Here is a 14,541-nt window from a genome sequence, read left to right on the forward strand (position 1 = left end):
TGGTGGAACAACAGTGGCATGTTGGATCTAAACTGTAAAGAGAATGGCAATGGTGGCTGGTTTCACGGTAGGGAATTGGGGGGGAGGGGGGATCGGTTGTGTTGAGATGAGAATAATTGAGAGAAATCAAAGGATCTATTGAGATGAGAATAGCCGGTTAGTGTATCTACTACTCTGGTAGAAATGGGAGAAGGAACGTTTTGTAAAATCCAGATTCAGAAGGTCAATTAAGCTTGTCTATCGAGCTGAGAAGGTCGCACGCGGGTTACCTGCAATAAATAGGCTTGGATATTTGGTGCGAGCTAAAAATTCGGCCAGGGCTGAAACTTATCTGTGGTGTGCGTGAGGGAGGGCCTCACTAGTGAGGCACTGAGGCCGTAGAAGAATGGCATTGGGAGGTGACCGGCCTGGGAAGAGGACTATACAGGACGCTGATATGGATGATGATGATGATTGAGATGCTATCACTTCTAGTCTGTTGAAACCGACAGATGGGGCCAAGTGTGGTGTGGTGTAGTAGTAGGCACTTCTAGGCCCCTTCCCGGCTACTGGATCACTCCAGTGCTTCGGGTACTACGGACCCTCTGCCATCCATTGCAGCAGAGCCGTTTCATGAGCCGGGGGGGGGCTAAGTGCAGTTCTTTGAATCAAAGGTTTCATGAAATCGAAATCGATTCTTTTTTAGATAGATGGATAGATGGATGGATCTATCTTTCTATTCAGATATCTTTTGCAATCAGCCCCAAATCCTTGATTTGGCTAGGAAACAAAACACTGTTTTGGGCCCAGGAAGCAAAGGGAATGAGCTCGGCTGATTCTCCCCCACACTTCTTTATTTCTCCGTGCCCCTTCCGCATGCGCTTCGCGTGCCACTGGGCTTTGCTCTCCTCTTATTTCTTCATTGGAGGGTTCGGATGGACTTCGCCGTTCTTTCCCAACAAAAATGGAAAGGGCTGTATCACATCGAGATGTCGATTCGTTTTCCGAACCCAAATGAGATAGGGAATTAGTCACCTCTGTCCCTTCATCTTTTTGAAAGGAATCGAGGCACGGCCCGGCTCGCGTCGTTCCAACAACCGACGGGGAGCACCTCAGTATACGATCGTGCGCAGTAACTGGGAGTCCTATTACACCTAAGGCCAACTTCCATTCACCAAACCCAGGTTCATCTCGTGTAGTGATTGTGGACTCGTACAAGGATATGGAGTCGACGGTTGATGTATCAGACTCAACCCTGTCGTTCATAGCATGCATTCCCATCTGTGTTGCAACTGATTCGGTAAGCTACGTGTCCGGTGCACGGAAAACTGCCTTCGGTCTCCCAACCTTACTCATGGCAACCTTCCGGCCGCCCAACGACCTATAACGCTAGTCACTACTCTCACTGGGGCTAGGAAGTAAGCCCCACAACCCAAAGCGACGAAGAACAAATAGAATTTGCTACAAAAGCCGGCTAACGGGGGTATTCCTCCGTATGAGAACATTGTAATGGAGAAGGTCATAGCCGAAATAGGATTCGTTTTGGCTAGAGCGCCCAAATCTGCTATATATTTGACACGGGTTTGCCGTAATGCTGGAACTATGGTGAATGCATCTATCATCATTGATGCATAAATAAATATACCAATTAGTAGTGATTGAATTCCTTCTAAGGTTCCACATGAGAAACCAGTACGAATATAACCTACATGTCCAATCGAACTATGAGCTAGAGGTCTTTTGACTTCCGTTTGGGCCATGGCGGCCAGTGCTCCTAAGATCATAGAAGCAATGCTGCAGAAAAACAAGATTTGTTGTAATGTACCCCCATAGGAAGCAACAATAGAAACACATGACATATTTGCAGAAATAGAGATTTTAGGCGCAATAGAAAGGAATGCTCTCACCGGGGTGGGTGAACCCTCATAGATAACAGGTGCCCACATATATAGAGTCAAAAGAGAGATTGAGTCCGAGGGAGAGGGGGGTTTTCTTTGGGCTCAAGAGATTGAATAGATAGGGCCCCACAAGTTGTTAATTCGCCGCTGGGAATTGACACAAAAGGGAAGGACTTATTCTCAACGAAAAAAGTGCTCTCTGAACCGAACGTGAAAGTTGTTTTCCATCAGACGGCTGTTCACGTAACTCCACTCTCGGCTTGGATTATATATTCATTTGGTCTTGTCTCGGCCATTCCACACGCTGCCTAGCAGAGACGTGGTTATCTGAAGTGGATTCTCTCTTATGTAGTAGATGCCGAACCTGCTGCTCAGTGGGCGGGCGCAGCAGCTACATGGACCCCTTTCTTTATGTTGTTACCAGCGCTTTCCCGGGCCGAGCCAGAATTCTTTATTAGAACGTCGGCAGGCAAAGCCCGAAGGAAGGCTGCTATCCCCTCGGCCTTCTTTCTTTTTGATGAAAAACAAATTGACATCTCAATCTCCAAAAGCGTTTTCCTTACCCAGCTAATATCCCCCCTTCGTCGAGCCTTTCCTTTAGTGGTAAGGGATATGCACCTTATCTGAACGTCGGCAGGCATTCCGGAATTCTCCTTTTTTGGCCCCGGGTGAACATAGGCTCAAACATGTTTGGAGGGGTCCTAGCTACGACATGCGTTCAATAAAAAAGCAAGCCTCTGGGAAGCTGCAGGGATTACAAAAAGAGGGTGCTTTCCTGTGTTGCACTAAAAAAAGGACAAAGGAGAAGACGCTCTTCGACTTTCTTTCTTCCTCCCGCGCCCGCCTAAGCCCGGCCCGCGTTAGAGGGGAAGATTAGCAAAGCGGAAAAAGACAGAGGGAGGGGGAGGTGCATCTTATTCTCTTTGCGAGAACTTCAGGATCAGAGAAGCATTCGGAAGGGGTGAGGCATTCATTTCGTTGGCAGAAGCAGAAATGATCCAATCCATTCGGGGCTTCGGGGAACCTAAAAACGAACTCTGTTTACTTTTTTCATAGATAGATGATATATATAGGAATAATATATACATCCCTTTACTTTAGATGTCTATGTATCTATTTTGGAATCATCTCCCAATTCTCTTTTTTTCTAATTCGCACTGCTCTTTCTCTCTAAATTGCATCAAAGAAAATAGAGAGAGAGAGAGAGAGAGCAGATGGATCCTATCTCCTATAATGAACACTCATTCCTATCTATTGATAGAAAAGAAAGATCTTCGTCACAGACTTTTTCTTTGTTCTTTTTTTTAGATTGGAGGAATTCCTCATATCCAAGGCAGCTCCCCACAAACACCCCACCCATATGACTATGCCCCCTTTTGAATCGACAGTAGATTGGGCCTCATAGCTACTTTAATTCTAAAGACGAATATTAGTCAATAGGCAGGCTTCTTTCAGTAGCAAACATATTCATTTTCACCAGGCTCCGCGCACCTTTGGTACATCTGGAGGGCAAGCAGTTTTATAGTGACTTCTTTGTTAGGGTAGGGCGACGAATACTTCCAATTCCGGAAAGGTCATTGGGTCGCCTTTGGAAGCTAAAGCGAAAGTTCTAGAAAGCCAGGAGAAAAAGCGAAAGCTTGCTCGAAATGGCCTATACCCTAACCCTCGGAAGCGAAGACGCAAAGCGTCACTTTTTTCAAAAGGAAGGAGTTTTTTCCCGACTAAATCCACCCACAAAGCCGCCAAGAAACGGAGTTCGTTCCCTTTCATCAAGTGGGTAAGGTAGGCAAACCACTTAAGCTTTGCCTTAGACTGACGGAACAAAGCTAAGAAGTAGGCTGAATGGAAAAAGGAAAGGGACAAGGGCGGTCATCGCTTGGCGTGAAGGCTGCTGGTTCGGTACGGTACTAAAGGTCCTCGGACTTCCAGGCGGTTTTTCTTTTGGGCTGCTGTGAACCCTTGGATCTCGCCAATACAGCCTCCTATGGTTTTCGTTACCGAGATATCTTTTCTTTTTTCCCAGGGATTTTTTGGGTAATCATCTCCCATGCTGCAAACAGTCAAATCTGAACCTTGTCGCTCTTCTTTCCTCGTGGGCAGGAAGCACACCAGCAGCGTGCGTTGCGTGATTCCACTGTGTTTTTTGCACTTGACTGGGTGGACAGTTGACCGGGAGAAAACTTCGATTCGCCCGGCCAGCAGGCGGGCGGCGTGCTTATCTTGTGTGACAACACTACAGAGCGAGTAGCCCTCCTGAGAAAGCGGCACTTTTGTGTAACATGCTATGGTCTCAACGCCCTTACGAGGTAGTGATGAGTTTCACGCGCTCTAAGCCCGGCCCGCACGCAGTTAGGAGGATTGGCCGCTATTTGAGCGGTACCACCCACCCTACCCTACTACCTATAGGGGGTCGTCCGTCCTACAGCTGCCCGAAAAGGAACTGCAGTAATCTTGAATAGGAATCCTACAACGATAAAAAGAATACCGATAAAAATGCCACTAGATCGAGCACCAGCGATTTCGTATCTGGTCAAAATCTTGGCTAATTGATCGAAGTGGGTAGCTCTAGTAGACCCATAGATCATGGAAAAAATAGGGTGGGTAGGCCCAACCACCACACTACACGTATAGACGCGAACCCCCCTCCTTACCGTACGTGCGACTCTCACCGCATACGTACGGCTCGCACAAAGACTCCAAAATCCATCCCGAGCTTTTTATTCCACCTCTCCCTCCTCTCCAATCCTCGATCAAACTAGCCTTCCCCAGCAAGAAAACGTATCCGCTTTAGCAACAAAGCTCTCATCCCTTGCTTGTTCTTGAGCGTGCAAGGCACTCAAGACAGTGATTCTTGCTTAAAAAAGGGCTAAAGCACTCCAGCTTCGAAGCTGGAGTTTGCAACTTCAAAACTACAGGTTTTAGCCCTCCTGCTGGGTGGGTGCTTCCTTCGTCTATCGTATGTCTCGCTTGGCTTCGTCCCGAACCAAGGAGGCATGATGGCGGGCGTGTGCGTGTGCCGACTGCAGAGACTACAAGCCGACGCCGGAAGCGACTCGCTTCTATTCTCGATTGGATATAGATGGGGAATGTCTATAGATCGTCCTTTTTCGACAACCTCTCTAAAACGCATACGAGAAAATTTCACTTCACGACACGGCAAAAAAAAGGGCTTCGCTCGGTTGGCCCTGCTAGGCTTCCACCTACTTTCTCTTCTCTTAAGTCTACAATAAGTGGGAGAGGCAGGATTCGAACCTACATAGAAAACCTTCAACAAATTTATAGTCTCCCGCTTTTGACCGCTTGGCCACTCGCCCATTCCCGGGGATATGCCCTCCTCAAACAAAGGGTTCCTGAATAAGAAGGATGGCGGCCTTCGTTCTTAAGTTAAGAAGAGCAGATGGAACTATTAGATTTGCTAGCCTTCCAGGAGAATAAATAAGGTCATTTAGTAAGTTCATAACAATTTATGTAAAGCAAGGGGCAAAGCTTCTACGATAGCTTCCCCCTCATTGCCATCGTCGGCCTTCCCCAGCTCCCCTCCTTCATCGCTTCTGGCTAAGCATCTTTCGGCGGAGGAAAGGAGGCGACTAGTCGCTTCTGGCGAAGCAGCGAGTTCATGAGCAAGTGAATGAACGAGCAGCGAGTGAAGTGCAACAGTCGTAAGTAAGGCTTGCCATGTTCCTAAAAGGAGTGACCATCTTTTATTCCCTTCTACTGACACTGAGCGAGCAGCAAGCATAGGCAATAGTTTCCGTAGGGGTGGGTGATGTCTACTACACAACCTTCTTCTTGTAGATGTTGTTGGGCCTGCAAGTGCACAGGTTTGTAGGACAGTAGAAAATTTCCCTCAAGTGGATGACCTAAGGTTTATCAATCCGCGAGAGGCGTAGGAGGAAGATGGTCTCTCTCAAACAACCCTGCAACCAAATAACAAAAAGTCTCTTGTGTCCCCAACACACCCAATACAATGGTAAATTGTATAGGTGCACTAGTTCGGCGAAGAGATGGTGATACAAGTGCAATATGGGTGGTAGATATAGGTTTTTGTAATCTGAAATAATAAAAACAGCAAGGTAACAAGTGATAAACATGGGCGTAAACGGTATTGCAATGATAGGAAACAAGGCCTAGGGTTCATACTTTCACTAGTGTAAGTTCTCTCAACAATAATAACGTAGATGGAACATATGACAAGCCCTCAACATGCAACAAAGAGTCACTCCAAAGCCACTAAAAGCGAAGAACAAACGTAGAGATTATGGTAGGGTACGAAACCGCCTCAAAGTTATTCTTTCAAATCAATCTGTTGGGCTATTCCTATAAGTGTCACAAACAACCTTGGAGTTTTTACTAGAATAACACCTTAAGATACAAATCAACCAAAACCCTAATGTCACCTAGATACCCCATTGTCACCTCAAGTATCCGTGGGCATGATTGTACGATATGCATCACACAATCTCAGATTTATCCAACCAACATAAAAGTACTTCAAAGAGCGCCCCAAAGTTTCTACCGGAGAATCAAGAACGTGTGCCAACCCCTATGCATAGGTTCCCAATGTCATGAAACCCGCAAGTTGATCACCAAGACATACATCAAGTGTTCTCATAAAGACTCAATCCGATAAGATAACTTCAAAAGGGGAAACTCAATTCATCACAAAGGAGTAGAGGGGGAGAAACATCATAAGATCCAACTACAATAGCAAAGCTCGGGATACATCAAGATCGTGCCATAGAGGAACACGAGAGAGAACACGAGAGAGAGAGAGATCAAACACATAGCTACTGGTACATACCCTCAGCCCCGAGGGAAAACTACTCCCTCCTCGTCATGGAGAGCGCCGGGATGATGAAGATGGCCACCGAAGATGGATCCCCCCTCCGGCAGGGTACCGGAAAGGGGTCCCGATTGGTTTTTGGTGGCTCTGGAGGCTTGCGGCGGCGGAACTCCCGATCTATCTTCTGTTCTGGAAGTTTTAGGGTACGACGGTATATATGGGTGAAAGGAGAACGTCGGTGGAGCTACGGGGGCCCCACGAGGCAGGGGGCGCGCCCAGGGGGGAGGGCGCGCCCCCCACCCTCGTGAGCACCTCCCGTATCTTTTGACGTGGGGTCCAAGTCCATCAGGTGGGCTTCCTTCCAAAAATAACTTCTCCAGTTGATTTCGTTCCGTTTTGACTCCGTCTGATATTCCTTTTCCTCGAAACACTGAAATAGGCATAAAACAACAAATCTGGGTTGGGTCTCCGGTTAATAGGTTAGTCCCGAAAATAATATAAAAGTGGAAAATAAAGCCCAATATAGTCCAAAACAGTAGATAAAGTAGCATGGAGCAATCAAAAATTATAGATACGTTGGAGACGTATCAGTGGGGTGCAAGCAAGCGTTTTCAGGCTCCGCTAGCTAGCGTACTCTTCTGCTATCAATGAAACCAAAAGAAAAAACCAGTGCCCTTTCGTATAGATCGAGACACAATACTTTTTCTTTACTTCATCCATACTAGGAAGAATGGAAGGAAATCCTTCGATAACACTTCTTCCTTATTTGAAGAAATCATATCCGACGCCCGTGGAAACTCTTTCATTTCAAAAAAGTTCTTCTTCTTAAGAAGCAAATAGCATTTCCTATTGATTTGTCCCTTGGACTAGACCTATGTAGATTCGGAATTATCTGTCACTACGCTGTTCCCAAGGACTAGCAAAATCGAAATAGCGAAATTCTTGGGTCATCTCAATGGGTTCAGAAAACACACGTTTCTTTGGATCATCATAGCATACTTCCACATATCCACTCAGAGGAAAGTCTTTTCGTAATGGATGACCCTCGAAAGCATAATCTGTTGATATACGGCGTAAATCCGGATGATTGATGGAAGAAACACCAGACATATCCCATACTTCTCGCTCCCACCGGCCGGTTGATGGAAATAGACTGACTACCGGAGATATTCGTGTTACTTCGTCTGCACTTGTTTGTACACGAAAGCGTGAGTTATACCGAGTACTTAGTAAATTATGGACAACTTCAAATCTTCGTTTTCGAGAGGGATGATCCACTCCTCAAATATCGATCGAAACTTGAACCCTTGTATAGGTATGCCATTTTAGAAAGCACAACAATGGAAATGGGTAGTCAGTATTGGTATAAGATCTATTCCCATATTCCGATCTTTTCATTTTATGTACCCATTTCTTGGGTAAAATCTCCCAACTATATTGGAAAATGGATTGGTTATCCATAAATGAAAATAAATAACGCTTTATTTTGGTTCCGCTTCTTGCTCTAAGCAGAAAGACTTGTTGGAAATCGCCGGTTGGGTTGGTCCGACCAAGAAAGGCATGGGAGTGGAGAGGCAGAAGTGAAAGACTGGCTACCAATAAAGATCCAAAACTGCACACTTTATATAGTTATGTATCCAGGATCGGCTGCATGCTCTAGTGTTGAATCGGGTATAGAACCCAGGATGCTTGGTTACAATTCCGAATCCGCTAAACCATCGCTCGGGGAAAAGAATTATACAGAGCATTGGTATTATTCTGATCCTTTCCTTATATTTAGATTCTAGTAGTTTATTTCAGTCGTATTCGTATCCTTACTACGGTTTAGTAAGGGTAGCAAATAAAAGTATGCAGGTTCTATTTTATTGTTCCGAGACATATGATGATAGCATTGAGAATGAGAAATCTTTGCAAAATGCACGTATTATTAAGGAGTTCTGGAAAGATTACTACGCTAAGTTGTTTGATATTGACAAAACGAAAAAGACTTCTAATGTTGATATGTATCAGGATGATGTTAGAAAGTTGTTGATTAATAAAAAGAAGAATCAAAATGGTGTGTTTTCCGATACTGAATTAATAGATTTACAGAATCAAATTGCAAATTGCACAATGAAGTTCGATGAGGATAATCTATTTAAAGTAACTCCTAACATAGTAAAGTTCTTGATTAATAAAGATCAACCTAACGCTAAGCAATATCTAAAGGGTTTCCTACCAAGTAGCTTACCTATGATTAAGATGTTTGGTATCTATACGCTTGAGGCTATCATGATTCATGTACTAGGCTTGGTATTCAACACTCTTCAGGAATCATCCGCAGTTAAGGCAGCTAGATTTATAGATCAACTTAATTCAACTATACGAGAACAAGAAAGGTTTCTACAATACAAAGCACTAGGTAGTGGTAAGGTGGAAGCAGTACTCACTAGTAAGGTAGAATCAGTTAAGGATGTTGTTCAGCCCAAAGGTGCTAGCAAAAAAGAGAAAAAGAAAAAAGTTCAGTGTCATTATGATATCGGGAAATACTTGCTCCAATTCATGATTGAAAGAAATGTTCTACATATATCAACAGATAGGGGAGTAACAAAAGAAGATCCAGTGCTGGTTCTTAAGAAAGGTCAAGGGTATATAGAGAATTCTTGTTATGTTATGTGCAATTTGAACATAAATCTGCTCCCTACAAACTCAATCTTCCGATGCTTTGCAAACCCTTGGATTGGCAACCAGCAGAGAGGGGGTCTGATCATGATACATTATCGGATCTGATAGGAGGTTACTTATGCAAACCCACGGGGGATATCTAGAATCACTTTCGGCTATTAACTTCCCATGACTTAAACCACTTCTATATAAAGTTACATAAAAAAGAATACAAGCAGAGGTGTTATATTTTGAATGGACTTTAGTCTCAAGCGTTTGAAATAAACAAAAGGCTCTTGAGATTTCTGGAAAAGAATCGTCAATGTTTAGTTGAGTGTGGGCTTCTTTTACCAAATGCTCTGGCTCGCGTGAATCCGACAGAAGCCTCAGACATATTGAGGGAGTGCTACTTCAATAACGTCAAAGGTATTAAGAATGCTTGTAGCTATAACATAGTGTTAAATAAATTATTAAAACAGGTGCAGCAGGCTAGTTATGAAGATTTTGTAATAAGACTTGCGTCAGCATACGAAGGTTATCAATTCTATTTGCCAGCATTCATGGACTTCTGTGGTAGAATCTACCGTTCAGGTGTATTGCATTTTCATGAGCGTGATTTGTCAAAAAGTTTATTACTCTTTCCTGCCAATCATCCTCAACCTCAAGCACAAAACCACCTGCCGGAAAAAAAGAATCTCAGTCAACACTTAGCATGTGCTGCAGCCTTTAAGTATCCAAAGTTCTCGAACTTAGATGATGCCCTTAAATGGTATAATGAACACCAGACTGAAATGTTTACTTTGGACGAAAGTTTCATTCAATTTGTTGCGCAAGCTAGTGATCCATTTTTTTCATAGCCAAGATCCTTTCTCAGGATGAAGGAGTGAGTAATTATCATCAGGTTCCAGTGACCCAAGATGCGAGTGCGAGTGCATATCAAATTATGAGTTATCTCTTGCTTAACTTAGAAATGGGTAGGAGAATGAATCTTCTTCCATCTTAAGATGGTAAAATCCAAGATGTGTACATGTGCTTGTGGGATGAGCTTAATAAATTTTTGGATACCAGATTGAATAATGTTAGTAGTAGTAATTAGAAGAAAAAACTCGTGGATTCTATGTTAACCAGAAAGTTCGTCAAAGGATTGTTTATGCCATCTCCACAGGGGTCCGTCCGGTTCTTCCTCAAATGGGTTGCCTCAATCTTTATCAAAGTTTTGTTATCTAGCTTATCCAGCTACAGTATAGTATACTCCTTCCTTGCTCGATAGAGCTCTTTGAATCCGCTTCAACTAAATGCGTAAAATAGAGTAATTTCTTCAAAAGCCAGTTTCTTTCGAGAAGGCAAGAGGCCCATAGCGAGTTACAATAGTGCCAGTTCTTGTACGGAAGGCCGTAACTCTGGTAACCTCGACTGCTCTAAGAATGATCCGGCCTAGCCGGGCACATCACATCAAAGTTACGTCATTTGTCAAAAACATGGCAAATAGCTCAGTTGGTTTGGTAAGGGAGCTATTCTCTCACTTAAACCACTCCCATATTAGGTATTCTATCTCGTCTAAAAGTTCCCCCGCATTTATAGAGCTTACCCCTGTCTAGTGTCTGGCAGAATGTTGGGGGCTTCGATCATCGACTCGTTATCCCCATCTCAGCCCAGGCTAATGGAGCTTGACTTATTCAGGGGAGAGAGTGGAGCCTACCGAAGCACTCTTGAGAGTAAGATCGTTGGCTCCTCTTCATTCTCTACCGGGGTCTCTGCCCACATGGAAGCAGGGCAGAGATGGATAATATCAAACACGGGAATAAGAAGCATTTGAAATGCCTTTTTGATCATTTTGATAGAGGGGGAAGGATAAAGTGGGCAAAACAGACTCACATTTTTCAATCAAAAAGATGGGTTCCTTTTTCGTCTCGACAAAGAAAGAATCATCTTGAAAACACTCCTAACCCCTTCGTAGGGCCATGTATGGTAAGTGATCCGAACCTGCCTGGAGCGAGCCCCCCTTAGAGGCAAGTGAAGTTGGTGAGCCGTATGATGGACAACTATCTCCTGCGGTTCGGAGAGGACTCAGCTGTTAGTTAGTACCCCGTTGGTTTCGGGGTGGACCCTTTCACTCTATTTTATTATATGCGCTTAGCGAAAAGAATGTTTTTTGATAGACCTAGGACATGGATTCTATATGAACCAATGGATCGTGACAAGTCGTTACTACTAGCAATGACTTCCTCTTTCATTACTTCATCCTTTCCATATCCCTCTCCCTTGTTCGATCTTACTCATCAAATGGCACTCAGTTCATATCTGTAAGTTCGTTCGATCATTGACAAGGTTCAAAGAAAGGGTGGGCCATTCACCATTAAGGCTAAAAGAGAGATATGCTTTACTGGACATTTTCGCTTACAAAGGCGAAGACAATTCCGCGTTTTTTCAACCGATTCTCTGAAATTTAAGACAATATCCTCACTCAAACTTCAAAAAGTCCTTTTTTTATGCAAATTCTTGCAGAAAAAGGGTGACAATAGTAGTTCGATTGTCCCGCGAGGTATATGTTTTATTTACCCCTTGTTCCTGCCTGATGTTGGGGGAGGGGGTGATGTCTACCACCTTAACCCCTCTGTCACCTTTGACATATGTGTCACCGAGAGATTGAAGAGGCCGAATAAGGAACATTCCACAGAAGAATGATACTCTGGCATTATTGTCGGGCCCAACGAATTTGTTACTTTGGAACTTTCGCGGGTTGAGTGACCACACGACAGTTCATGAACTGTGCAATCTCATGACGACGCGTGTGATACGTCACAGATATATCTATAAGCTTTGTATATTTCATGCCTATTAACTTCTAAGGGCATCTCCAGCCGCGCCCCCAACAGGGCCCCCCAGGCCACTTTTTCGGCGCCGGCGCTGAAAAAACGGCCCAGTCGCGCCCCCAAGACGCCGAACATCGCCGGTTAGGACCTTTTTTCTGCCCGGCGGTCACAGGCCGAACCCGGCGCGCTGGGGAGCAGTTGGGGGCTCCGGCGCTAGGGAAAAGCACGCCTGGCCCACACCGACAAGGGAAAAGTCAAGGTTTTCTTCCCCCGACTCGCCTCGCACCCCCCGCGCCCTCGGCCACCACTAGCTATATCCCGGTGACGGCCGCCGCCCTACTCCGCTAGATAGCCATTCCCCGCCGGAAAATAGCAGCGCTTCGCCGCGGCAGCCCCTCCCACAGCAGCTGGGCGTTTCCGGCCACCGTTTCCGGCCACGAAGGCGCAGTTTAACGGCGGGTACACGCCCACCGAGCGCAAGGTGTTCGGCGTTTTGCCTGCCTCGGCGATGGACTCGGATGAGGAGGAAGAGCTCGCCGCGCTGCTGGAGGAGGAAGCCGCGGCCGACATCCAGGAAGAAGAGCATCTCATGGTGCTCGCTGCCCTCGGCCAGCTGCTGGCGAGCAATGAAAAGCCACGGCGAGGTGGCTCGGCGCCGGGGCGGATGAAAGCAAAGAACCGGCATTGTCTCCAAGGCTACTGCATGCTCTACTCCGACTACTTCGCCGATGCTCCACTTCATGGCGAGAGAACATTTCGGCACCGTTATTGGATGAGCCGAAAGCTCTTCCTCAGGTGCATCATCAACTACAGAAAGATCTGATTGAGCACCTATGGAGGCTCAAGGGGGACGCCGTGTGATGAAATACGAGTTTTTATTTGTTGAACAATATAATTTGTATTGAACTATTTGTTATTGTACTATTTTGTTGAAGTATTTGATTTTTCTATGATGAAATATGTGATAAGAAATAATTGTGTTGATAATTGGACGCCGAGACACGGCGAAACCACGCCGAATATGGGCCTATTCTTGCCCATATGGGCCCTTTATTCGCCGAAATTGGGCTGCAAAGTGGGCCAATTTTGGCGCCTGGGGGCGACGACTGGGCGCAAAACCGCCCCCAGCGCCGATTGTATCGCCGGCTCGCCCCCAGGGGCGATTTTTCTGTGTCCTGGGGGGGCCAACGGCTGGAGATGCCCTAAGTGTGCAACGTTTCTAATGTTTTTCAGGGACCAACCTATTAATTCAATGCTCAATTCCAGTTCCTATTTTTTGTTATTTTTTTGTAATTTTGGAAGAAAAAAATCACCAAACAAAAAGTCCTCAATAAAATCTGAGAAAATCATAGGGTGTTTTTTTAGCACTAGAGGACTAGAGGGCCAAGGCCCATCATCTAGAGCGGCATGGTGTGCCCGCAGGGCCTGGGCACCTGGTGACGTTGCCCAGCTTGCAAATGCGCCTATGACATGTGGGGCTTTCCTCCCACCTCTGTGGCTCCGGTGGCCGATTGCTTTATATAACCTTGAAACCCAACCCTGAATAATTGTGAATTTTTTGGCCGCCACTTTGTGATTCTGAGGGCGATCTTCATATTCAACCATTTTCGTTACTCTCCGAAGGGGGAACTCATTTGCATCATCACCAACACCGATCCTCATGCTTCTATATAAATTATAAGTAGCACTCCAACATATCCGAACACTATTGATCGTGCATCACTGACCGGCCACTGGCCACGCGTTAGTGATGAGCATGACCACTGACCTACCATAAGTACTTTGGTGCTCGGCCAGATGCTTATCATAGACCAGTAAAAATTGCCCCATCTATGATACGGTGATTCTAAATGAAAAGGCTGCTCCATTTGATATGTCTGAGTTTTCCTTCTAAATCCGACCCTTCGTCTTTCCCACCCGTCAATGATGTTGTTTAGTTCGGTTGTTATAAGCGACCTCCATGGCTCATGTACATTACAACCCTCCCCACCCATGACCGAGCACCAGCCACTTTAGCTTTCAGTTTGTCCTGCCCTGCTTCATCAAACGTCCTAGTGTCCTTGCCGACAACCCCGCGACCATCTCTGACAACGGTCCCCTCGCTGATACCCGTGTTGCCAGCCAGCGCGCGGCGCTACTCTGATACGGCTGCACCCATGTCGTCCCTAGCGGCATTCTGTTTCATGAGTCACCTCTATGGTCACACGATCATGGACCCCCCCCCCTCAATCGTTCTTATGGTGGTGCCGGTGTTGATATGCCCTGCAGCCTGGTCTCCCGCGCCCAATGTATGGGTCTACAATCGACATGTGCCGCCTTGTACTTAGGTCCCAACACCGGCCACAGTGGTAAGATTCATTCCTTGTAGGTGCCGTTGTATATTCTGCCATGCATGTTTTCATGAACCTAGAGGTGAAAATGTTAC

The 14,541-nt window shown here is 45.6% G+C and overlaps 1 pseudogene; it reads right to left on the reverse strand.

Moving 5' to 3' along the window:
* Positions 1–7,548: 7,548 nt before the first annotated feature.
* LOC123153745 (NADH dehydrogenase [ubiquinone] iron-sulfur protein 3-like) lies at positions 7,549–8,125 on the reverse strand (annotated as a pseudogene).
* Between the last annotated feature and the right edge of the window lie 6,416 nt (positions 8,126–14,541).

This window comes from Triticum aestivum, chromosome 7A (assembly GCF_018294505.1).
Source record: "Triticum aestivum cultivar Chinese Spring chromosome 7A, IWGSC CS RefSeq v2.1, whole genome shotgun sequence".
Lineage (NCBI taxonomy): Eukaryota > Viridiplantae > Streptophyta > Magnoliopsida > Poales > Poaceae > Triticum > Triticum aestivum.